Below are 27,805 nucleotides of genomic sequence, written 5' to 3'. Positions count from 1 at the left end.
TCTTATGCAACTTAGCCAGAGGAATAAGATTAATGGCACAATTATACAGACAATGGGGAGGAAGGTTTTGGCCCCTCCATTTCAAAAACACATCCCCAAACTCAGACATGTATTCATGTACAGATTGGGTACCCACCCTGGCTAGCCGGGTGCCCAGGCAGCGTTCTTGATAATACTCGCTCCACTTTACCACCTCCCAAATTTGCCAATCTACCACAGGGTTGTGCAGCAAAAGCCATGAATCACAGGAGTGGGAAAACCCTCTAGCACGTAACAGTCAATACATTCAGAGTGCAATGCCCGTACCTGTAAATGTATCCCTCGGATGACCTGAATAAAATACCCCTGGCTCAATGGTGCAAAGTCAACAGTGATTATGGGTATAGGTATTATGTGGTTTGAGGCCCTGAACCTCGAAGAACCTAGCGTTGATCAACTTAAACCCCGCCCCATTGCCCAAAAAGGCTGAAATATCCACTTTATCCCACTCCTCCTTTACGCCAAACTATAGTTGGACAAATAGAACGAGTTGCCTCACCCAACTGCATGGGTTCCTCGCTTGACACAGACCAAGGTTCCTTTGTCCCCAGGCCATCCATAAATTGGAATTTCTCTTTATGTCTCTAGTGAAGATGGTGGTCCACACAGATAATCAGAGACATGGCCTCCTCAAGGGAGACTGGAGTCTCATACAAAGTTAACGCATCCTTTTCCCCTCACAAATAGCCCTTGACAGAACCGGATACGGAGCACGGGGTCATTACACTTAGTGTCTGTGGACCACCTACAAAAGTTGAAGCAATACTCCTCCACTGCCCAGTCACCCTGGTGAAGCTGACAAAGCATAGACTCAGCCAGGGAGACATGGTCAGGATTGCTGTATATATGCAGCACATGAAAAAGGTCCTCAACTCTCTGTAGCAAGTGAGAGTCTGCTGGGAGAGAAAATTCACAGGCTTGGAGGTGACCCTGGAGGAGGGAACTTACTGTACAATTCATACCCATTGCTTGGTTCCTGAGAAGTGAGGACATAATTAAAAGTAAAGCTTACAGTCTTCCTGAAAACAACTAACTTGTCTTGACCCCCAGAGAACCTGTCAGGCAAAGTGATCTTGGGCTCTATTAAGTGTTGCCTGTGAGTCCTGGTCCCTAGACCTAACATGTTAGTGGCTGAGTTGCTTCAGTTGCCCTGCCAAAGCAGTCACTGGATCCATGATAGATAAAAAAAGGTTTGGACCAGAGTTAATGTAAAGGCACAGTAGCACGGCACAGTAGCAAGATATTCCGGGGCTAGACTCTCTCCCTAAAGCTAGGGGTGCTCTAGTTATCCCTGCTCCCTGGAATACTTCTGATGGTGAAGATGCCAGAAATATGTATCTTACTGATCTCATAAATCAGCCCTTATCTGTCCTGTCCCCCACCCAGGGAAGTGAGGAGTTGTAGTGTATAGGATTATACAAACCAGACTAACAAGGGAAGAAGTACAGGGATAAATGAAAATACAAATCATACAAATATGCACTCACAAACAACAGTGGAACACAGGCAAGTAAAGGAAGGAAAAACAAATAGGAGAGAATGGGGGAGCACACAGACAAAGCTGTTATAATCTGTTCAGTTTGTGACTATCCGCCATTTTCTTGTAGTGCTCTGGCTGCTGGTCTTTTTACCCTGGTGCTGGGTTTGTCTTGGGTCAGGTGATTGTATCACCCTTTATTAACCTGCACCTGTCTCCCATTCCTTGCTGGACAACAGTGTTAATCCGCTTGAAGTCTGGCTTGGAGCCTTGCTTTGCCTTCTGTGTGTTTAATTAGTGCAGTGCTGGGACCTCTAGTTCTGCTAGTCTTAGTTTCTGATTTCAGTTTGTTTCTGCAGCCTTCTCTGTATTTTCCATTAGGAGGTGACCCGTTTTTGTACCCAGTCCTTCAGGGACCCCCTTCCCCCTATCTATAGGTCTTTGCTTGAGATTAGCCTAGGATAGTCAGTGGGTCTATTCACAAGGAATGGATCGCCCATTCATAGGGCATCAGCCTAGTCACAGTGCAGGGCCAGTTTTCCCCCTCCTACCCTAGTCCTGTGCTGCAGAACCATACAGTTTTTCCAGCCCGAGAAAGTATATAAAAAAAACCCTTCCCGGATTTCTGCAATATGAAAAGCGTTCAAGATCTCACTCAACGCCTGCAGTGGTTGACATTGGAAGTTTCCAGCTTACAACAGCACGTGAGTAATTGCCCAGGGGTCGGCCCTGAAGAGCCTAAGGTGAGTTTGCCTGAATGTTTTTCTGGTAAACGGCAGGAATTTTTTTTGTTCAAAAATGCATGTTTACTTTACTTTTGGCTTAGACCCAGGTCTTCAGGGGCTGAATTACAGCATGTGGTGATTATTATATCCTTATTGCGAGGTGAGCCGCAAGTTTCGGCATTTTCATTGCGTCCAGATGACCCTTATTTGGGGTCAGTAGAAATGTTTTTTTCTGCTATGGGCTTAATATATGACGATCCGGATCGGGTCGCTACTGCCGAGGCTAAACTCAGACTGCTGAAACAGGGTTCTGGTGATGCTGAGAAATATTGTACCCAGTTCAGACGATGATCTGCAGAAGTTAGCTGGAATGATCCAGCACTCAAAAGTCAGTTTTTAGCAGGTCTGAATTACAGGGTTAAAGACTTACTCATTGCATACCCTGCACCTGATACACTTGAGGCTGCAATGCAGTTAGCCATCAGGGTGGATAGAAGATTGAGAGACAGGCAGAATGAGGATTCAATTCTGCTGGGTCCTTCCTGTCTCTTAAGAGACCCCCATGGACTACGGGGAACCAATGCAACTTGGTGCAATGTCCTCTCGTACCCAGGAAAAGGGAGAGAAGGTTCTCTGAGGGGCTATGCCTTTATTGTGATAAGACTGGCCATTTTATCAAGCAATGTGAAGGTCGCATAAATCAGGAAAAGAAAAAAAAAAGGGCTCAGAGTAATCCTCCCGTTCGTATTGCATTTTTACGGTCCATAGGAGTTTCTTTTTCTGGTAGTTCTATCTGTCATGGTCATACTATGGATTTTCAAGTGATGGTGGACTGTGGGTCTGCACTGAATTTGATCAATCAACAATTTCTTGACAAGTATAAGATTGAGTCTGTACCTTTGTCATCCACTTTTCCTGTAGTGACGATTAATAACACTCCGCTAGAGCATGGGTGCATTTCCTGAAAGGTCACTGGGTTTCCACTCACTGTGAATATGGAGAACCAGGAATCTTTAGATTTGTTTGTACTTGATAAATTGCCTTCTCCAGTCATCCTGGGGTTGCCCTGGTTAAAAGTGCACAATCCTGTACTGGACTGGTCATCAAATACTATAAGATCCTTGGGTCTGGGGTGTTATGGGAAATGTGATGTACACATCGCTGCTGTAGTGAAAAATGAGCTACCTGAAGCTATTCAGGAATTCTGGAAAATATTTTCTGAAGTTGAGTCACAAGCTCTACCACCGCACAAAGATTACGATTGCGCTATTGAGTTCGTCCCAGGTGCTACTCTCCCTAAGAGTCATTTATTTAATCTGACGATCCCCGAGAGGGAGGCCTTAAAGGAATACCTGCAGACTAGTCTTGCTGCAGGTCATAAAAGACCCTCCAAGCCCCCTGTGGCTGTGGGATTCTTTTTTGTAAAAAAGAAAGATGGGGGTCTTAGGCCGTGTTTGGATTTCAGGGAGATTAACAAGATCACTGTGCGCAATCCTTACCCCTTGCCGCTAATTCCAGATTTGTTTAACCAATTAGTTGGAGCCAAGTGATTCTCTAAGATTGATCTCCATGGGGCATATAATTTGCTGTGGATTAAAGAAGGCGCTGAATGGAAGGCAGCCTTTAATACCCCAGAAGGTCATTTTGAGTGCCTAGTAATACCTTTCGGCCTTACAAATGCTCTGGCGTTCTTTCAAAATTTCATCAACGACATTCTCTGGCCGTTGATCGGTAGGAGTGTTATCGTTTATTTGGATGATATTTTGATCTACTCGCCCGATCTGGAGTAGCATTGGCAGAGAGTCCGCAAAGTTCTGCAGATACTGAGAGAAAACATACTCTTTGCTAAACTGGAGAAATGCGAGTTTGCGGTACAGAAAATTAGCTTTTTGGGGTACATTGTTTCCAGTGATGGGTTTGAGATGGACCTGGTGAAGGTTCAGGCAGTATTGGAGTGGCCTAGACCTGAATGCTTGAAGTCAATTCAGAGATTCTTGGGGTTTGCTTATTACAGAAAATTCATAAAGAATTTTTCTGCTATCGCCAAACCCCTTACTGATCTGACTAAGAAGGGTGCCAATACTGTCCAATGGTCCCCTGAGGCTGTTAAGGCCTTTGAGCATCTCAAGGAGAAATTTAGCTCTGCTACCTGTGTTGATCCAGACAGATGAGACTAAGCCCTTTCTGATAGAGGTGGATGCCTCATCAGTAGGAGTGGGGGCTGTTCTGTCACAGGAGGAAGAGGATTGGGTACATCCCTGTGCGTTCTTCTCTAAGAAATTTTCGGAGGCGGAGCTCAACTACGATGTGGGGGAACCGAGAATTGCTGGCTATTAAGCTTGCGTTTGAGCATTGGTGATATTTTTTGGATGGTGCTAGGCATCCTATACAAGTCTTTACTGATCATAAGAATCTGATCTATCTGGATGCTGCTAAACGTTTGAATGATCGTCACGCTAGGTGGGCATTGTTTTTTGCCCGGTTCCATTTCTCTGTGACATATATCCCTGGGACAAAGAATCTTAAAGCTGATGCTTTGTCTTGAAGTTTGTCCCCTGCGGTTAATACTGAAAAGGAGAAATCTATTCTGCAGAAAGGGGTGGTGGTGGCAGCTTTAGGCTCTGAGTTGGAAAATAGCATTCATAAAGCCCAGGATGCAGCACCAACCAACACTCCGTATGGGAAATTATTTGTGCCTAAAGCCCTGAGGAGAGCTTTGTTTGCAAAATATCATGAGTCTTGTTTGGCGGGTCATCCAAGGATTGCCGAAACTAGAAAGTTGATCGGTCGGAATTTCTGGTGGCCGGGGTGGCTAAGAGAAATCGTCAAGTGGGTGCATCAGTGTATCATGTGCACTAGGTCTAAGGCTTCTCATGCTCCAGCGGCAGGGTTGCTGTGCCCATTAGAGGTTCCTAGTTCACCATGGATGCATCTTGAAATGGATTTTATCACTGACCTGCCGGTCTCTGAGGGTTTTTCTGTCATCTGGGTTGTGGTAGACCGGTTTAGTAAGATGTGTCATCTGGTCCCGTTCAATAAATTACCCAGGGCATTTGTGAATGAGATTGTCAGACTCCATGGTGTCCCCGCGGACATTGTCTCCGATAGGGGACCACAGTTTGTGGCTTGATTTTGGCGTGCCTTTTGTGACAGACTTAAGGTTCACTTGTCATTTTCATCGGGTTATCATCTGGAGTCCAATGGACAGACCGAGAGGAAGAACCAGGACATTGAGCAGTTTTTGAGATGCTTTGTAGCAGACAATCTGGAGATTTGGTCGGAACATCTACCATTAGCTGAGTTTGCTCTCAATAATCATACTTCTTCGGCTGGGTGCTCTTCTTTTTTTGTTGTACTGGGAAGCATCCATCTTTTGGTCCTTTTTCTAGGATTGGGGCAGCGGTGCCTGAGGAGGAGAGTTTTTCTGGAAATTTGAAAACCGTTTGAACTTGAAAGGGTTCAAAGGCGGGCTACTAAAATGATAAATGGAGTTGGTTCACTACAATACCCAGAAAGGTTATCAAAATTAGGTCTATTTACTCTAGAAAAGAGAAGACTTAGGGGAGACCTAATATATATGTACAAGTATATCAGAGGGCAATACAGAGATCTCTCCAATGAACTGTTTGTACCAAGGACTGTGACAAGAAAAAGGGGGCATTCTCTTCGTTTGGAGGAAAGACAATTTCTTCACCAGCATAGAAGAGGGTTCTTCACGGTAAGAGCAGTGAGGCTCTGGAATTCTCTTCCTGAGGAAGTGGTGATGGCCAACTCACTGAATGAATTTAAGAAAGGAATGGATGCTGTTCTTGTGAGTAACAGTATAGAAGGTTACGAATAACAGAATATTATAGGTAGATGGTTCACCCAGCTTAGGGGAAGGAATTTTTTCCCCTATGGAGAAAATTGGCTTCTACTCTGTGGGTTTTTTGCCTTCCCCAGGATCAATAATGCAGAACAGCGCACTAAAAATAGGCTGAACTAGATGGATATAAGGTCTTCCTTCAGCCTTCAAAACTGTTACTATGTTACTATGTTTGGACCAGTGTGCACCATAATCTGAATCAGGCTAATAGGAGGTCTAAGAAATATTTTGACAAGAAAAGAAGGGAGGCAAGGTTTGTTGTTGGGGACATGGTTTTGTTGTCCTCTAAGGGTGTGTGCACACGCTGCGGATTTTGCTGCGGATCTGCAGCGGTTTTGGTCCTACAGATCCTCAGCAGTTTCTGCTGCGGTGTACAGTACCATTATAATCAATGGAAATAGAAATCCACAGTGCACACTGTGCGGAATTTTCCACGTGGATTTGCTGCAGTTTCAAAACCGCAGCATGTCAATTCTTTGTGCCGATTCCGCTGCAGTTTGGCACCTGCTCCATGGCAGGTGTCAAACCGCAGGGGAAACCCGCAGGCTAAACCGCAGAAAATCTGCAGATAAACCCGCAGGTCTTTTGACCTACAGTTTTACACAAATCCGTGCGGAAAATTCCGCAGGTCAATCCGCAGCGTGTGCACGCACCCTTAGAGTCTGCATTTAAAAATCCCTTCTAAAAAGTTGGGGCCTAAGTTTGATGCACCCTTCAAAGTGGTTCAGATTGTCAACTCGGCAGCGGTCAGATTGGACATTCCTACGTCCTGGAAAATTAATTCAATTTTTCATGTATCTTTGCTGAAGAAAGTTGACACGCCTGATAAGGTGGCTATGCCATCTGCTCCTCCAATTGATGAGGACTGTGAGTTTGAGATTTCATGCATTCTTGATTTCAGGTGGCACAGAGGAGGCTTACAGTATCTCGTGTCCTGGAAGGGTTTCGGTCCCGAGGACAATTCCTGGGTGAAAGCTGTGGACGTCTCAGCTTCAAGATTAATTAAGGCTTTTCACAAGAGATTTCTGAATAAGGCTCGGCCTAGAGAATCTGAGGGATCCTCGTTAAAGGGGAGGTACTGTAAGATTCTGTTCATTTTGTGACTAGCCGCCATTTTCTTGTAGTGCTCTGGTTACTGGTCTTTTTCCCCTGGTGCTGGGTTTGTCTTGGGTCAGGTGATTGTATCACTCTTTATTAACCTGCACCTGTCTCCCATTCCTTGCTGGACAACAGTGTTAATCCACTTGAAGTCTGGCTTGGAGCCTTGTTTTGCCTTCTGTGTGTTTAGTTAGTGCAGTGCTGGGATCTCTGGTTCTGCTAGTCTTAGTTTCTGTTTTCAGTTTGTTTCTGCAGCCTTCTCAATTAGGAGGTGACACGTTTTTGTACCTAGTCCTTAGATCTTTCAGGGATCCCCTTCCCCCTATCTATAGGTCTTCGCTTGAGATTAGCCTAGGATCATCAGTGGGTCTATTCACAAGGAATGGGTCGCCCACTCTATCGCAGCGCATCAGCCTAGTCGCAGTGCAGGGTCAGTTTTTTCCCCTCCTACCCTAGTCCTGTGCTACAGAACCATAACAAAAGCATCTAGCAATAGTCTTTAAATAAACACTTCAAATGCCTCCTCAAACAGCCCAACCTCCAGCTCCAGAACCAGGCAGTAAGAACTAACTCTGGCAATTAGTGATGAGCGAACATGCTAAGATAAGGTGTTATCCAATCATGCTCTTGTCCTAATCAAGTATTTTCGGCATGCTAATAAAAAATGCTCCAGTCACTGTCAAGCAGCTGCAGCGACTTGAGCATTTTTCTTCAGCATGTCAAAAATACTTGATAAGAACACAAGCACGCTCACACATAACTAATTGCCAGAGTTCGCTCTTACTGCTGGGTTTCTGGAGCTGAAATTGATATGCAAATAGACCTGCAGGGCTATGGTAGGTCTGATGCCTTAGTCACTCCAGCGCCGCCTTCCCTTGCTTGACTGAAAGCTTCATTGCTGTGCAACTTCAGGTAAAGGACATGTCAGTCAAGCAGGAGAAGGTGGAGATAGGCTGAAAAAAGCTGGAGTGACAAAGTCTTTAGACCTGTAAAAAGCTGTTTAATGTCATTTACATATCAATTAAAATGCTGATTTCTCTGTAAAGGAGAAATAGACTGGCCATGTAAAGGTATTGCTGGTAGTGATGGGTGCACTGGTGGATGTTCAGGTCTGGCGGGTTCGACCAAGCATTTAAAAAAAGTTTGGTTTGGGTACCAGAATCTGAACCTGGACCTCATTCAAATGAATGAAGGGCTTGAACATCCAGTGTTTTCCACGCTGACATCTGCGTGACAGTGCAAGAAACTGCGGTTTGGATTGGTGGTAAGTTTGTTACTGCCTGTCAGAGTGCTGTGGTTCCCACACTGTCATAAAGATAACAGCATGTGAACCAGCAGCTGTGATCAGCAGTAATATCAGCTCACAGCTTTCTGTTTAGCCTTTGCTGGTTATAGAATATAGGGGAACCCCACATCATTTTTTTGGTGGGGTCTCTCTAATAACCAGTAAAGGCTAAGCAAACAGCTGTGAGCTGATATTAATAGGCTGGGAACCTTTATAGTTATTGGCTCCTTCCCAGAATATTAACATCAGCCCTCAGCCATCATCTTTCCTTCAGACCTTTCATTTTTTACATTGAGTTTTAGATACTTTTCTCTGACTATTATTTATTTTATTCTATCTATCTATCCATGAGCTGAGATACTATAGATGCCAGTCATGTAGCCGCACAAGGGCCTGAGAGGTCAGGGAAGCCCATTTCCACCTCCAAAGTGTTAATAATTGTGCAGCATTATAATGAGCTAATGGACTGAAAAGGGCCCATGTACTGTTCTTACACAAGGGCCCTCTTCAGTATATATCCGCTCATCTGTCTTTTTATCTATCTGTTAGTTTGCACATGTCAATAGAACATGAATTTGGGATGTCCTGTGTAAATAAAAAACTTTCTGGCTTGAATCTTTCAAGTGATGCAAAGACACTAGTGATAGACCTTTTAACTTTGGTATTGACTCATAACTATTTCCTTTTTGGTGATGAGTTTTTTAAGCTGCAGCGCGGTACAGCTATGAGGGCCAATATGGCCTCTTCATATGCTAATATTGCGATGGGTCCTTGAAGAGGATGTCATCTGTGTGTCCCACCATTTCTCCTCTGTGAGGGGGTGGTGGAGATACATTGATGACATCTTCCTCATTTGGACTGAGAATGAGGGTAATCTACCTGAATTCTTGAGTTTTCCTAATATGATAAACCCTACTATCAAATTCACTATGACGAGTTCAAAAACGAGTATACAGTTCCTGGATGTTTTGGTAGAAAAGAGGGGTTGTGAGCTTGTTACTAAAATGTTTGTGAAACGAACAGACAGGAACAACAATACTCTGTTATATTCAAGTCAGCACCCTATAAATATGATTAAGGCCAACCCATATGGCCAATTTTTAAGAGCCAAACGGGTTGAAAGTGATGAAGTACACTTGGAGGAAATGTTGAATAAAATGACAGAGAAGTTCAGTCAGAGGCGATACCCCAAAAGACTTTTGAAAGTGCAAAGAGCTAGGTTACAGGAGGTTAAGCGTGACTCCTTATTTGAGGTAAAGGAAAGACAGAGATTGAGTAGGATTCCCTTTGTCTCTAGTTTTAGCGAAGAGAGCTGTGCTTTATCACATATAAATAAAAAACATTGGAAAACTCTGAGTAATTGCCTGCCTGAGGTTGCTGAATTTAAAGAACCCCCCTCTCATGTCATATAGGCATAATAAAAACGTTAAAGACCAATTGGTATGTACAGACGTGGGCTCATTCAAAAAGCAAAAGCAGACCTTTCTTACAGGGTACAGAGAGTGGGATGTTTCCCGTGTCTGAACTGCATCAGTTGTTCTGCTATTCTTAAAGGGTCATTTTTTATTAATAGACATACTCAGATTAGTTACAAAATCAATTCTTTTTTTTCTTTATTGTATAGCTTTTAGAGTGTCCATGTCATATGTGGTACGTTGGCGAAACAACATGCGACTTCAAAACACAAATACTCCATACGTAAAAAGAATGCATTTACCAGCGTCCAAGCATTTTGTTGAAAAGGGCCATCAGGAGACCTAAGGTTTCATATTATAGATCATGTACCCCCCTGAGACAAGGTGGAAACAGGGTAGCCATTTTGAAACGGAAAGAGATGCAATGGATATACCGATTAAAAACTCTAAAACCTGTTGGTCTTAATGTTGATTTTAAGATTCATTCTTTGTCTTAATATGCAGTACATGTGTTAATTGATATTGATGGATTTTTTGAAAAGTTATCCTTGTAAAAAAAATGTTTCCCTATAAACCCTTATAGATCTCTCTTTGTGTATTGTAATCTGATATAAGTTTATTTGTATTTATTTGAGCCAATTTTGGTTCATTATTCTTTGATTTTTTTATTAATTGCTAAATACTGTTTTTTTATTTTTAAAGGTTGAATCCCTGGATAAAAACTCTTCCCAATAATTGTTGTATGTCCTTTTTGTATATTTTATAAAGTATATGTGTCAAATTGGTACTATAGGTTCTATGGAACTCGGTAGCATGGGTCAGAGAAGACAGACACAGTATATGTTCAAAGGTTCAGTATTGTATTGTAGCAACAGGTCACAGTACTATGCAAAGATAGTTCAGGGGTATTGCAGGAAGCAGGCTTCAGTATTACACGGTAAGCAGATATAAGTTCTGGCAACAGGTAGAGTCTGTACGAACCAACTGGCGAGAGTCTGAGGTCTGGGAGCACACAATCCTAAAGTCCTGAGCCTGGACCAGGCTTCAAGCGGAGAGCAGGCCGCAGAGATGAATGAAGCAGAGCAGATCCGGACAGGAGAGGCGGTCAGGCAGGACGGCAGGTAAGTATCAAACGGGGAATCCCGAGGTATAGAAGAAGCAGGCACAATGCGAGTTCTCCAAGCTTGGCAGCAGGTGAAGATCCAGATACACAAGTGCATGTATAATGTGCTGAGTCCCTTTTGTACACAGCAGGCAGGAAACAGGAAGAGTCAAACAGGAACAAGATGGCCCCTTGTGAAGCTACTTACTCCATCTTTGATAAGGGCAAAAGTAAGGGCAAAGTCAAACAGGAACAAGATGGCCCCTTGTGAAGCTACTTACTCCATCTTTGATAAGGGCAAAAGTAAGGGCAAAGTCAAACAGAACAGGAACATGGCTCAGAGCCTCACACTATTCCCTCCTTCAAGGATGTCCTCCGGACGACCTTAGATCAGGTTTATTGGGGTATTGGCTGTGGAACCGTTGGATCAGACGGGGAGCTCGAATGTTCTCCTGAGGTTCCCAGGAATTCTCCTCCGATGGGTAACCCTGCCATTTCACCAAGTACTGAAGTTTCCCCCTATGGATCCGAGAGTCAATGATCCCTTCCACGATAAATTCTTCTTGCCCGTCAATGAGAACCGGACCAGGTGGAACAGGTGTACGTCCAGGAAAAGGATTCGGTACTACCGGTTTAAGCAAGGAGACATGAAAAACAGGGTGTATTTTCAAAGATGTAGGCAACTTAAGACGGCAGGCTACAGGACTCACTATGTTGTCGATTTTGTATGGGCCAACATATTTCTGTCCCAACTTATATCCTTAATTTCAAATTTCTTGTCGAAAGCCAGACCATGTCTCCTACCTTGCATGTTGGTGCTGGTTTACGGAACCTGTCTGCAGCTCTCTTGTATCTCTCTTGAGCTGTAGCCAGCGTTTGTTTCAAAGACTCTAAATTCTGTTGTAAACACGTAATTCGGTCAGCTGCTGCGGGTACAGACGTGTCTATCAGGAGTCGAGGGAGGATGCTGGGATGATACCCCTTATTGGCGAAGAAAGGAGACTGCTTGGTGGAGGCACTCTGCGAGTTGTTATATGTAAATTCGGCCATCGGGAGTAAGTTTACCCAATCATCTTGCAAGTGGCATACGTAGCAACGTAAATACTGCTCCAAGGTTTGATTAGTCCGTTCCGTTTGTCCGTTAGACTGCGGATGAAAAGCAGATGATAGATTTACCTTGATGTCCAGGGCGGCACAGAAGCTTCGCCAAAATTTTGAGGTAAATTGGACCCCTCAATCTGATATCACTTCGTCAGGAACTCCATGTAGCCGAAAAACATTTTGTACGATGAGGTCCGCTGTTTGTTTGGCTGTCGGAAGACCGATACAGGGAATGAAATGGGCAGCCTTGGTCAAACGGTCGACCACTACTAGGATAGTGTTTTTCCCCTTAGAAGTAGGCAATTCTACAATGAAATCCATTGAAACAGACCCCCAAGGGCGAGATGGAATAGGGAGGGGTTGTAACAGTCCCGTAGGTGAGGAGCGGGGAACCTTTGATCTTGCACATACCTCACATGACGAGACGTAATGCTGAACGTCTCTCTGGTAGGTCGGCCACCAAAAGAAGCGAGACAAGAATTCCTGAGTCTTCTGGACTCCTCTATGACCGGCGATCTTTGAGTCATGCATTAATTTTAGTACACTTAGTCTGACCGTTTCCGGAATATACAGGCATTGCCCCTGAAACCAAAGTCTGTTTTTCAAGGTTAGGTTTACCTGATTGGGGGGTCGGATCAGTAGTGGGTCTCCAGCGTAGGCTTCCTTAATACCTGTTAATAGATCTTGATTGTGTAACACTCCTATGAAGTTTCTTTCTGAGAGTATAGTCCTCGGAGGTAATGCTGGAGTTACGCTTCCTGAGTGAATCCTAGATAGTGCATCGGCCTTCCCATTACGAGAGCCTGGCCTGTAGGAAACAATGACGTCAAACTGATTAAGAAATAAAGGCCATCGGGCCTGTCTAGGTTTTAGACACCTTGCCGATCTCATGAATTCGAGGTTCCGATGATCCGTAAATACAACAATCTGGTGAGATGCTCCCTGTAGTAGATGCCTCCATTCCTTGAATGCGGTTATAAAGGCCAATAGCTCTTTATTACCGACATCGTAATTTCTCTCTGCGGGCGACAATTTCTGGGAAAGAAAGGCACAAGGGTGTAAAAGATCTTTCTCACCTGTTCTTTGCGAGAGTATGGCCCCCATCGCACAGTCGGAAGCGTCTACTTCCATTATGAAAGCTCGATCTGGATCCAGGTGTACGAGGATCGGTGCTGATGTGAATTTAGCTTTTAACTTGGAAAATGCTGTCTGCGCTTGCGGTGACCAGACAAATGGTATCTTCTTCCGGGTCAATTGGGTGATGGGTATGACGATCTCCGAAAAATTTTTAATGAATCGTCTGTAAAAATTGGCGAATCCAATAAATCGTTGTACTTCTTTCACAGACTTGGGAATTGGCCACTCCTGAATGGCTTGAGTTTTACTGGCATCCATGCTGAGACCCTGAGGAGAGATAACATACCCCAAGAATTGGATTTCCGTCTTGTGAAATTCGCATTTCTCCAACTTGATATACAAGTGATTCTGCCGTAGATGATCCAAGACTACTCTCACGTGCTGCTGATGCTCCTCGATGTTGCTGGAAAAGATCAAAATGTCATCCAAATAAACAACAACAAAAATATCGAGTATGTCTCTGAAAATGTCATTCACCAAGTGTTGAAATGTAGCCGGCGCATTACGGAGACCAAAAGACATGACGAGGTACTCAAAATGCCCATAGCGTGACCGGAAGGCTGTTTTCCACTCGTCACTGGGGCGGATCCGTACTAGATTGTATGCTCCACGGAGATCTAATTTCGTGAAGATTTTAGAGTGTCGCACCCTTTCAAGTAGTTCAGGAAATAATGGAAGTGGATAGGAGTTCCTGATCGTAATTTTGTTGAGTTCTCGGTAATCAATACATGGGCGGAGTGAACCATCCTTTTTTTTTTTTTACGAAGAAGATTGGGGCACCCGCTGGAGAGGAAGATGGTCGTATAAATCCCTTGGCTAGGTTCTCATCGATATACTCCTTGAGGGCTTTTAGTTCTGGCCCAGCCAAAGGGTAAATGTTACCGAACGGAATCGCGGCACCAGGTAGCAGTTCCACGGGGCAATCGTACGGCCGATGTGGAGGTAATTTGTCTGCATTTTTTTTGTCATATACATCGATGAAATCCTGATACTCTATTGGTAGATTTAGGTCAACTGAGCATGCTGACCCAACTAAAGCTGGTTCTTTAGATGATATCTGTCTTCTTGGAAACTGTATTTCTTTTGTCTCCCAATTGATAGTAGGGTTTTGCAGTCGTAGCCATGGTAATCCTAGGATTATGGGAAAATGAAGGGAAGAAATTAACAAGAAGGACAGTCTTTCTGAGTGATCCGCCCCCATACGGACTTTCAGTGACATTGTTTCAAGGTCTACGGGCCCGGATACCAGTGGGGAACCATCCACAGTTTCCATCAATACCAGAGAAATCCTCCTTTGTGAACATATACTGTGTTTTTTAGCGAATGTAATGTCCATAAAATTGCCTCTGGCCCCTGAGTCAACCATAGTGAAACTAGTAATCCACTGGGACTGGGTCCATATCTTGATGGGGATATAACAGTGCGAGTCCTTCCTTGAGCCATCCAAGGTCGAAGTAGTGGAACTTACTGATGAGATGGCTGCATTCACCGGTGAGAATATTTCTGAAGTACAGTCGGAGAAGTCGTGATTCCAGTCGACTATTTCCTTCCTAGGAGGGTTTGAGTGGGAAACTACTGAAGATACATCCGAAAAGTCACATTCTATTACCGCAGCCATGGTCTTGCGATTCTTACCGGGACAATTTGAAATATAGTGACCTGATTTTCCACAATAGAAGCATAAATTTTCTCTAAAACGGTGCTCCTTGCGTGGGTCAGGAGGACTTCTCCGGACTGCATCGACCTGCATAGGTTCTGACTCAACCGGGAGGAAAGACTTGTTCTGAGCTTCCCTGGAGGGAGATGGCAAGGTTAAAAAATTACTGCGGTTAGCATCTGCCCATCTCTCTTGCCGGCGTTCTGCAAGACGAATATCAATACGAATGCAATGGTTTATGAAGTCTCCCAGGGCAGTGGGTGACTCGCCTCTAGCCAATTCGTCTTTAATTGCAGCAGATAACCCCCTCCTAAACACTGCGTATTTTGCCGAGTCGCACCATGTGGTATCCAACACCCACCTCCGAAATTCCATCGCGTATTCTACGACAGGACGCTTTCCCTGATGGAGGGCCAGCAATGCGGTTTCTGCTGTGGCACTTCGGTTGGGGTCATCGAACATCTGACACATTGCGGAAATAAAGTCATTTAAAGAATTCAAACAGACATCATTAGTTTCAATCAGGGGATTTGCCCAAGCAAGAACCTTGTTGGTTAACAGCATTATCATAGCTAACACCTTGTCTCGTCCTGTTGGAAACTGAGCCGCATGAGCAGCAAAATACAGCTGACACTGATTTAGGAACCCTCGGAACTTTTCTCTTTCGCCACCGAACCTGAATGGCGGGAGTTTAGGGAAAGCTGGAATCGAAGGTGGGGTTGCGGCTGGGGCTGAAACTGTAGTCTCTAGTTTTGAGAGACGAGTAGCTAACGCCTGAATGGACGTATCGGCTATGGTAGCATTATGGTTAGCTTGAGTCTCTAGTGCCGACAATTTTGTTTTGGTAGCCTGAAGCTCCCCTTGAAGTCCTGAGATAAATGTGCATATCTTTTTAAGGCGTACTTCCACAGAATCTGACCCAGCGAGCTCCATATTATTGGCTTGTGTATCCTGTCAAATTGGTACTATAGGTTCTATGGAACTCGGTAGCATGGGTCAGAGAAGACAGACACAGTATATGTTCAAAGGTTCAGTATTGTATTGTAGCAACAGGTCACAGTACTATGCAAAGATAGTTCAGGGGTATTGCAGGAAGCAGGCTTCAGTATTACACGGTAAGCAGATATAAGTTCTGGCAACAGGTAGAGTCTGTACGAACCAACTGGCGAGAGTCTGAGGTCCGGGAGCACACAGTCCTAAAGTCCTGAGCCTGGACCAGGCTTCAAGCGGAGAGCAGGCCGCAGAGATGAATGAAGCAGAGCAGATCCGGACAGGAGAGGCAGTCAGGCAGGACGGCAGGTAAGTAACAAACGGGGAATCCCGAGGTATAGAAGAAGCAGGCACAATGCGAGTTCTCCAAGCTTAGCAGCAGGTGAAGATCCAGATACACAAGCACAGGTATAGTGTGCTGAGTCCCTTTTGTACACAGCAGGCAGGAAACAGGAAGAGTCAAACAGGAACAAGATGGCCCCTTGTGAAGCTACTTACTCCATCTTTGATAAGGGCAAAAGTAAGGGCAAAGTCAAACAGGAACAAGATGGCCCCTTGTGAAGCTACTTACTCCATCTTTGATAAGGGCAAAAGTAAGGGCAACGTCAAACAGAACAGGAACATGGCTCAGAGCCTCACAATATGAGATAAATTAATCCCAAGGCCCGAATTTTGTGAGTGACATCTGGCACCTAGTCTATATGATGGATGTCTGTTGGCAAGTGCATTTAGCCCATAGTGCATAGTGGTGATGCAGGGGGTTAATTCCTTCTGTGATTGCTGTCTGTGTGCTGGTACTCCACCTCTGTCCTCTAGGGGGCATGTGCCGTAGTGCTTGTGGCTTATGCACAGCCATTGGTATGAATGTTTTGGGTGTACAGTTCATCACTTAATATGATCACTACAAGTGCCCTACTCCATTTAAGTATTGAGACTTATCTATTTTGTGAATAAATGCTATTTTTTCTTATGAAATGTTTTGTGGGCATAGCTGACAGCACTTGTAATGGTGGAGGAGGGCGTGGAAGTGCCTAGTAAGTGTGTGCGTTGACATCATCGCTGACATCACTGCCGAGTGGCCAATCGGGAGTATCTGACTTCTAACATGCTCAGTTGTGCTCTGAGAATGCTGCTATGGTGGAACTACAACATGATGCATGCGTCTGAGTGTTCCAGGAGATTTATAATGTTTATGTATTTTAAATATCACATAGGTGTTTCACATCTTTTAATCATTGTTAATCTCGCTGTTTCAATGATTGTAGGTACGGTTGGATATAATTATTTGCACTCTAACATGCACCTTATATATGTAAACACTATGATGGTTCTTATATTTACTGCAATGGAATTTTTTATACACTTTGATTATGATTTATATTTAATGTATTTTAATTTTTGTATATTGGTAAATTGAAGAGATATGTATAAAACATGCACTATTCTATGGTAACACTGTGCTTGACAAAGACTGTGCTGTGAGGTTGAAACGTTGCACCACTTGGTGCTGGATTAAAGCCCACTATTTTTCTTTGAACTAGAGTGCTGCCTGATTTTTTTTTCCATTTATATTTTTGCATTGGACAACCGCATTACTCAGGAAGTATTTCACCCAAAATCTGCTCAAGTTTGTGCTGCTATCTGTCTTTTCTATCTATCTATGTATCTATCTATCTATTTATCGTAGGTATATGTATTGTAAGGTGGCTGCTGGGCACATATTGGATCGGAGATTTGCATCACAGAGGTGCATGTCCTCTTTAATATAAACTTGGAGTAATGTTCTAGTATACATAGTACTAAGAGGGGTTAATTGGCCAATTTAGGGCCAGGTCTGATTGTGAGTGGCTTACTCACTATATCTCTACTATATATCCACATTCTAAAATGGGACCCGTTTATCTCACACATGGTTCTGTGCATGGAGGTGTGCAGACTCGTGAATTGTGTGACTTTGCAAAAGGACTAAGAAGCTGGACTCTAAGCCAAGAGCTCGAACCCCCACTACCCACTATTATTTTACTTTGTGCCGGACATGGGCTGTATTTAAGTTTTAATGTGGTTTATGAGGACTGAAATAAACCAACCGGACTTTTAAATAGAAACTGTTACTATGATATCTCATATTGCTCTCAAGTGAGTAACGTTGTTACAGTATGTATGTATGTAAGTGTGTATGTATCTATTGTAGAACTATCTATTGATCATCACAAGTGTGTCACGTCCTCCTGGGAGATCTGTGCTTAGAAAGTCATTATGTATTGTGAATCACAGGTCATCCATTTGGCCTGTGTGTTTCATGTCCCATATTAAATGGATTTTGCTTCCTTTGGTACTGAAGGCGTAAACATCCTTTTCTATGCAGGTTAGAAGCATGCAACTCCATCTCTCTGCTGCTCCTGATCTGGTCATTCCCTGTCTCTATAAAAAGTGGATAGGATTTCTCAGTGAAAGTTCTACTTCCTGATTCATTGGAGTTGCTGTATTGAGTTGGAGATCGTTTGTTGCTGTTGGAGATTGTTATTTGCATTTTTTTGGTGTATGCTTTTCTCCTTGTCCTATTCCCATTTGATTTGTACATTCCTCCCCTTCCCTATACCTCCTCACCTTCAGAAGTACCTTTGGGAGCAGGGATAGTTAGGACCCCATCGAGGGACAGTGAAGGGCCCATTTCCCTGTCTCACATAGTCATCTTTCTATTGTAGGTGAATGTATGTGTGTTTTTAATTAAAAACTTTAGAAATTATATTTCAGGATGCTTTAAATATGTTTCATTTTCTTAGAAATTCTGGTACTTGGACGGAACCGTTATTTTATAATATCATGAGCTCTACAGTTAGTTACAAACAAGTGGAAACTGTCACTTAGGTGCATGAAGTGCCTGTGATCCCCTAACCATTACATGCTCTGGTGCTTAGACATAATAAATCCTTGTGGTTATGTGTGGCTGACAAGCTCTGGATGCACTCTAGATATCTTGGTATTAAGCGAAATGTTAATGAAAGTAGAATACTAACTAGCTTTAATTTTGCTTCTGCTTTGTCATGTTTGACAACTGCGAGCTTTATTCTTTACACATAATTCCTGCTCCAGTGGTTTTCCTTGAAAACGTGCCAAGCACAAAGAGGAGCCAATTGAATAAACTGCTCATTTTTAATAAGAAGCATAATTAAATATGCAACTAATTAAATGGTATCATTAACCTTAGTATGCAGATAAGCTCCTTAAAAGCTTTTCCCGCTGCATTTAATCTTCATGTGCGTTAAGATCAAAGTCCCTCGTTGTTGATTTCTTGAGTAGGCTATGAAGTGGTTAGATCTTCATATGAGTGTTATTGGCCTGTAAGAATTCAACTTTCCATCTGTCTCTTCATTTTTTTTGAGAATTGAACTTGCGATGCCTTTCACATTGAAATATGAAGACAGCACTTTGTAGGGTATATGTCTCCAGGAGCTGACAGCTTCCTTACCACTTGCACTAGACCTGTTCCCAAACATTGAACTTTTTCTATTATATCGGTTGATACTTATTTTTCTTCCCCTATGTTGTTTCAGATTATTCTCTTTTCCTGCATTACCCATTGTATTAACATTATTAATAAAAATTATGACACAATAATCTTTTCAACATGCTTTTTTTGCAAAAATATTGAATAATTTATTGATATATTTATTAAATATGTATTCATTTTTTTATTACTATTCACATTGGGAGATGTATGGCAATGATACCACATTTGGGTACAGAATGCATTCCACTGGGGATGTACAAAGAGAAGGTCAGCATAAAAAATGTTTCACTATAGTGAAAACATGGAGGACGATGCTTTTTAACACAGGGCATCTAACAAAAATAACAAATACAATTTGTTATGTGACTCAATGACTAATGTATGAAAACTCATATGGCAGACAGTCACCTGAGAGTACAAGGGGAAATTTTTAAAACATGGCTGGGGTGTATCCAGTAAAATCTCCCCAGGCCCCTTGCTCAGAGGGGCTCACCTGGAGCCACTGCCAATGTAAACTATATCAGAGCGTGCAGCAAGCTGACATAGTTAAGCTATGTGGTAGTGCAGGGGGACAGTGATTCTGATTGTGCCAAGTTGTTTCTTTCCTTTTTTGTATCACCAAAAACTCATCGTGGGAACCTAGCCTAAGACACTATTCATGTTAGTGCAGTTTGACGCATATTTTATTTATTCCCTTCACAGCTTTGGACGTACTCAGTATGTCCTGATTGGTAAGTTCTTTCTGACCTTCCAGACAATTTTGGGTGCGCATAGGCTGTGCGCACGAGATTGCCGCCAGATGTCAGCTGATTCTCATAGCTGACACCCAAAACTCACTGCCAGGTGCCTGGTCATCACAGCCTTTAGAAGGCAGGCAGAGGGAGGGAGCCCCCCCCACACAGCTAGATAAATTCCTAGAGGGGTCTAGTTTCCAAAATGGGGTAACTTGTGGTGGTATTTCACTGTTTAGAAACATCAGGGGTTCTCCAAACGCGACATAACATCCAAAGACTATCCCATCAAACTCTGCCTTCCAAAACATCACTCCTTATTTTCTGAACCCTATCATGCACCCAAACAGTAGTTTTCCATCATATATGGGGTATCTGCATACTCAGGAGAAATTGCATAACAAATATTGGGGTTCATTTTCACCTATTACATTGGGAAAATAAAAAAAATGCAGCTAAAAACATTTTTGTGGTAAAAATTTTTTTTTATTATTTTCACAGCTCAACTTTATAAACTTCTGTGAGGCACCTGGGGGTTCAATGTGCTCATCACACATCTAGAAAAGTTCCCTGAGTGGTCTAGTTTCCAATGTGGTGTCATTTATATGTGGTTCCACTGTTTAGACACACCAGGGGCACTCCAAATGCAACATGGTGTCCGCTAATTATTACAGAAAATTTTGCATTCAAATAGTGCTCCTTCCCTTCTAAGCCTTGCCGTGCGCCCAAACAGTAGTTTTCCCTCACATATGGAGTATCGGCATATTCAGGAGAAATTACACAATAAATTGTATTGTAAAAATTCTCCAGTTACCCTTGTGAAAATGCAAAATTTGAGGCTAGAATATATTTTTGTGAGTAAAATGTGCTTTTTTTATTTTTACGACTCAACGTTATAAGCTTCTGTGACACACCGGGGGGACCAAGGTGTTTACTACAAATCGAGATGAGCTCCCTGAGGAGTTTAATTTCCAAAATGGTGTCACTTGTGGGCAGTTTCTAATGTTTAGGAACATCAGGGTTTCTCCAAATGTGACATGGCATCTGCTAATTATTTCAGAAAATTTTACACTCAAAAAGTCAAATAGCGCTCCTTCCCTTCCAATCCCTGCTGTGCTCCCAAACAGTGGTTTTCCCCCCACATATGGAGTATTGGCCTACTCAAGAGAAACTGTACAACAAATTTTGGAGTCCACTTTCATCTGTTGCCCTTGTGTCAATAAAATAGGGTCTAAAGTAAAATTTTGGTGAAAAAAGTTAAATGTTCATTTTTTCCTTCCAAAAAGTTTACAGTGCAGAGAATTCAATGGAAAATGTATGGAAATGTATAGCACAGTTGCTGCCGTTAGAACACTAGGGTTAATATATACAGTAATTGCAGCATTGTGAGAAAAGTACTGGCTGCTATATCCTACTCATATTCTGCCTAGGGGGTAACCTTGTTAGTCTGATGCAACTCTGTTGTCAGCACACTAGGAGCAAAAGTTCAGTAATAATGGAGGGAATACGTTATACGTAACAGTTGAGGTCACCCCGAACATCTCCATTGCAGCTGTACAGTAGAGAACATAAAAATATATCACTTCCATTAAAACTCCACCTAAGCAGGAAGCTTTACAATCTCATCCCCACACTGGTTGGACTTACAGAGTGATCAATACGCTGCCATATATGTTGAGAGAAAATCTATCATAATAGAAATGCTTTGCTCGGGGTTTATGAGTGTTATAAAGAAGAACAAACCTGTTGTAGCCAAATATGAGCAAACCAATTCACACCATTTTGAATTTCAAATAAATATTGCTGCAAAGTGAAGTTTATATTCCTCTGAGTCATAGAAAGTCATACCACCCGGTTACCATCCAGAACGATGAGAAACTCATGAAATGCTGATGGACCTGAAAACACATACAGTGTGCCATAAACTGTGTACTGATCATGGACATTATCCCGTACCTCCTGTTTACTTGATTTTAAGCCTTCAGTTTAAAAAGTGGATGATGATAAAATAAACTTCAGTAACACAGGACAAAATATGGGTTCATTCACACCGGCATATTTAACATCCATGTGATACAGATCAGACATAGGGCACACACAGAAATCTAACTCCATGTACCTCTAATTTTACATGGCGGAATGCAGAATTAGTGCAAGCATGCTAAATGGCACTGAATTACAATGGCAACATATAGCAGGATGTAAAGTGCCTGGAGATACGTAATAATTTCTCATAGTGTACATCGTCTGAGGCTACGTTCACAAAACCATATTTTCTGTAAAAAAAAAAAAAAAACTGTCAGCACTCAGATCCCTACTATTCCTTGTTCACGTGACCTTTTTTTCAACAATCGAATGTCCAAGTGAAAAATGTTCACTCTCTCTGGATGAAAATTAGACAATTTTTTTGTATACTTGTGTGAACTTCAGGTTGGGTTTACGTGATTATATGCAAAAACATCCATTGTGTGTCCAGAAAAAAAAATGTCATCCACATTGCCATCTGTATGCCATTAGTGTGCCAATTTTTTAAGTCCGTGTGTGATAGGTATGTGCATTTTGTCCATCCGTGTGCCATCTGTTTTTTTATGCGCACAAATTAATAAATAATAAAGCTCAAATACAGTTCACTATCTTTACATTTGCAATATATCCGTAAAAAATGCATGACATACGGATGGTAACGCATATGTCATCCAGTTTTTACACACGCATTATAATGGGCAAGTCCGATCCAGAATATAGTTCACAGTAGTGCATGCTGCATTTTTGTACATGCAGACCAGCGTATAAAACGCTCATCTGAACTAACACATCAACTTGTGCTAGTCTGTTTTGCATATGGACTGCACCTCATATTAAATATGTTTATCTAAAGCTGGTTTCACATTTGCGGATGTCACAGCTGTGGAGGGCTGCGTAGTTCCTCTGTGAAGCTCCGCCCACTGCTGCACCTCTTCGGTTCAGCTCTGCCTACGTCTGCATGCAGCCTGCGTAACTATCTTTAACATTGGGTATGCAGGTGTGGCACCCCTGAGGGTTCAGTCACCACAGAGGTACTGCACCTCCTCCTGAGGTGTGGTACCCCACTATCCAGGTAAGGTGGAGACACCTGACCACACTCCAACATTCGCATCCCACACGCACACCAGTAGTGTAGCAGAGCAACCTTTGTGGCTCCCTGCTTGGAACACGAAGAGTGCTGGGAGGTGGGTGGAGCTTAGACTGTACAAGAGAGCGGGAGAATATTAGGAAAAGGTCAGTCTGTGAGAGAAGATCCCCAGAGAGGGATGGAGTGAAATAAGTGCTGCAGCAGACTCCTGTGACCTGGAGCTGCTGGCACAGGAAAGAGCCATAGAAAGCCTGATTATTCAGAGGGAAGATAATTTAGTATGGAACATAAGGAGAAGAAGAGAACTAAGGACTAGGGTCAGAGCAGAGCCCTTCCTCAAGTTCGAAGCGCATGGCCTGGGTCCGGTCTCCGAGGTTGTATGGATACTGATATTCCTGCAGCAGACACCGGAGGAATAGAAGTTGTCACCACTTTATTCCCACCTAAGACTTGGGGGCACAACAGCAATGTGAGTGAGCTGGGACTTGATAGCAAGGAGTCCCCGAAGCAGGCTACAGCTGTCTGCCGTACAAGTAGAGTTCTAAGTAACATCAAGAAGGAGGAACTTGAGTTTAATATGCAACTACAAGTACTTCAGATTAGGTGCTAGTGTGGAGACGTTCAGAGAAGGCACATGTTGGAGGAGTGCTGGAAAGGTGTACTTTTCTTTGCCTGGGAGTTGGCTGAGCCACTGACCTGGATGACACGGCACCGAAGCGGGCACCTGTATGCGCAACAGACTGTGAGTAAAGCTTTGGAACTACATGCCCTTGTGTCCTCCACTTATTCTTGCGCCTTACACCCGGCTCTGCTACATCTACTTCTTTACACCATCTCCCCACTTGCCAACCTCATCTACTCTGCCCTGGGACTACAGCTCCACCTGTGGGGAGCTTCCACATCATTCCTCCACCACACCATCTGTCCCAGAGAAGCAACCCTGCATTGCTGGTCAAACTGACCAGAAACCACAGGTGGCGTCACGAATCATCTCAACAACTTTATCCCCATCACTCTACCCCTTCTACATTGACTGTCTGAGGCCACGGACCAGGTCACTGCCACTGTGACATCTCCCATTGATGTCAACGAGCCCGGCAGAGAGTACCCCACGGCCTCTGGGGGCGAGCCAATTTTGGTATCACGAGCAGGATGATGAAGCCCGGTACCCCCGGGTCCTGTGTGCTGAAGATTTATTGGACTTAAAATTGCTGAAAATGTGCAAAATGTGCAAAAATGTGTAAAATGGACTCTCAAAATGGCCGCCGGCACGGTGAAGAAGGGCGTGGCAGCATGGGTGGCCCTAAGAAAAGTGCGCATACTGTCCTGGGCCTCCCCTGCCTGAACTTCTATGCAACAGCAACATGGCCCACCCCCAGAGGGGTTTGTATACTGGCTTGGTATGGAGGCAGAGGAAGAAGATGCCACCCCAGGAAGGAGGAGCAAAGCCCTGTGGTGGGAAATGAGCCCAGAGAGAAGTAAGAACACCAGGACGCAATGATGGAAGAAGGACGGAGGCCTGACGAGGAAGAGGAGCTTGCTTTCCCCGGCGCAGTAGTTGAAGGCTCCAGCCCTGCTCCTGTGATGGACGGTCAGCAGCTGGAGGAAGAAATCGCCATGCTGAACCACAGTCTGCGGCTGAAGCAGGAAGCGCTGCGGACATTGGACCGGCAGCACACCCAGGAGGGGCCTGCAGAAACGGTACCTCCACCACCGGTACCCGCCACCGCTGCACCAGATCCACTCCAGGCAGCACCTGTGAAACCCGCGGCCGCTGCTATGCCATCGGCAGCGCCTGTCACCACTTCCACGCTGCTGCTGCCGCTGGGCGCTGTCTGCCAGAAGGAGTTACCTGAGGACCCGGGAGCTGAATGTGAAGCAGAGACCGTGTTCCTGCCTGGACCTCCGCCTACGACCTCCGCCCCTGCAACCGGGTTGACCCCTGAGTTTCCTCTCCACCGCGTGCAGCAGGCCGGTATCCGTATGGAACAAATGGATGAGTTGTGTTCTCAATTCCAATATGCTAAGCTGACTGCGATGGAGAAGTAGACGAAGTCCCTGCTGAAAAGAGCAAAGCTGGAGCAAATGCGTCCCATCCGGCGTCTTTTGATCTCAGCGGAGGAGCCTGAGCAGCTAATGGGTGTTACCATGCATCACGGATTTCCCCTACCAAAGATTTGTTATCCTCGCCTTTCATCACGCAAGCAACAAGACCACCACTAAGTACATTTCTAACTGAACTGTTACCCAGGAGGGTATGGGCACCGTTGTGCCCTCATTTTCTGTGTTTTTCCCAGTTCGCCCAGTTGGCACCACTTTTATTGAACTGAGTGATCATGAACTTGGAGTGATCCAAAAACTTTGTTGTAAATAGTTTGCGCCTCTTAAGGTGCTCTCTTGGTTTTACATGAACAGTCTTCAACAATGACTACTTCAGACCCGAGTTCTACTTCAGCTACAGAGACACTGCAAGAAATCCCGGCTGGGAGAGGTTTCCAGCCCTTGCAAGAATTACTGTTGTCTTACTGTGAAGTATTTTATAATGTGCCTTTTGAAAATGTTTAGCTGCAGTATTAGGAGTGAATGTTTTGCAGAATTTAGCCTCGTAGTAATGCTTAATAAAAAAAAAAGAGAAGTTTTGAATAAAAATTTGAATCCAGGTGACGAACCAGGAGTCAGCGGTTGTCACCTATGGGTCTAGAAGAAACAGCAGAATCTGAGAATGTGAATGATAAAGGAAAATATGATGCAGCGGGGATAGTAGGCCCTGAACTGGTAGTGAACTTCTTAGCAACGGTTATTGCCAATAGCACTTTAAATTAGGTAAAATGTTAAATTATAGGTAGTCTGTTAACTTGTTCTGCAACGTTTAAGAATCAGTGCCTCCCATATTGGGAACTTTAGTTTAAAAATTGTTTACCTGTTAATATGCATTTTAAAAATTTTGTATGTTCCTTATGTAACACCTTTGTTTCACATGCAGCCCGCGGACGTGCTGTGTTTAACGGGGAGTATGTGGCACCCCTGAGGGTTCAGTCGCCAAAGAGGTACTGCACCTCCTCCTGAGGTGTGGTACCCACTATCCAGGCAAGGTGGAGACACCTGACCACACTCCAACACTCGCATCCCACATGCACACCAGTAGTGTAGCAGAGCAACCTTTGTGGCTCCCTGCTTGGAACACGAAGAGTGCAGGGAGGTGGGTGGAGCTTAGACTGCACAAGAGAGCGGTAGAATATTAGGAAGAGGACAGTCTGTGAGAGAAGATCCCAAGAGAGGGATGGAGTGAAGGAAGTGCTGCAGCAGACTCCTGTGACCTGGAGCTGCTGGCACAGGAAAGAGCCATAGAAAGCCTGATTCTTCAGAAGGAAGATAGTTTAGTACTGAACATAAGGAGAAGAAGAGAACTAAGGACTAGGGTCAGAGCAGAGCCCTTCCTCAAGTTCGAAGCGCATGGCCTGGGTCCGGTCCCCGAGGTTGTATGGATACTGATGTTCCTGCAGCAGACACCGGAGGAATAGAAGTTGTCACCACTTTATTCCCACCTAAGACTTGAGGGCACAACAGCAACGTGAGTGAGCCAGGACTTGATAGCAAGGAGTCCCTGAAGCAGGCTACAGCTGTCTGCCATACAAGTAGAGTTCTATGTAACATCAAGAAGGAGGAACTTGAGTTTAATACGCAACTACGAGTACTTCAGATTAGGCGCTAGTGTGGAGACGATCACAGAAGGCACGTGTTGGAGGAGTGCTGGAAAGGTGTACTTTACCTTGCCTGGGAGTTGGCTGAGCCCCTGACCTGGATGACACGGCACCGAAGCGGGCACCTGTATGCGCAACAGACTGTGAGTAAAGCTTTGGAACTACATGCCCTTGTGTCCTCCACTTATTCTTGTGCCTTACACCCGGCTCTGCTACATCTACTTCTTTACACCATCTCCCCACTTGCCAACTTCATCTACTCTGCCATGGGACTACAGCTCCACCAGTGGGAAGCTTCAACATCATTGCTGCACCACACCATCTGTCCCAGAGAAGCAACCCTGCAGCGCTGGTCAAACTGACCAGAAACCACAGGTGGCGTCACAAATCATCTCAACAACTTTACCCCATCACTCTACCCCTTTTACATTGACCGCCTGAGGCCACGGACCGGGTCACTGCCACTGTGACATCTCCCATTAAAGTCAACGGGCCCGGCACCGAGTACCCCACGGCCTCTGGGGGCAAGCCACAGGCCATGCGGATATATGCGGATGCGTTCACATGCGTCGTTTTGATGCTGCGACGACATGCATCAAATGCAACATGTTGCATTTTGTTGCAGTCGCCGTAGCGTCAAAATGACGCATGTGGACGCATCTGCATGGCCTGTGTACCCAATGTTAAAGATTTAGTAATCTAATATATAAAGCTCAAAGTGGGTGTGTATGTATGTGTGTATGTCAGGGATTGGCATCTACACCGTCGCAGCTATAGCTACAAAATTTTGCAGTCATACGTTTGGACCCCGAGAGCATCATAGGCTATGTTGTGAGGTGAAATTTTAACCCCGCGCGTT

Source organism: Dendrobates tinctorius, unplaced genomic scaffold (genome assembly GCF_039654945.1).
Source record: "Dendrobates tinctorius isolate UK_male_01 unplaced genomic scaffold, ASM3965494v1 ptg000165l, whole genome shotgun sequence".
In the NCBI taxonomy this organism is placed as follows: domain Eukaryota; kingdom Metazoa; phylum Chordata; class Amphibia; order Anura; family Dendrobatidae; genus Dendrobates; species Dendrobates tinctorius.
Note: the sequence above shows the minus strand (reverse complement) of the source record.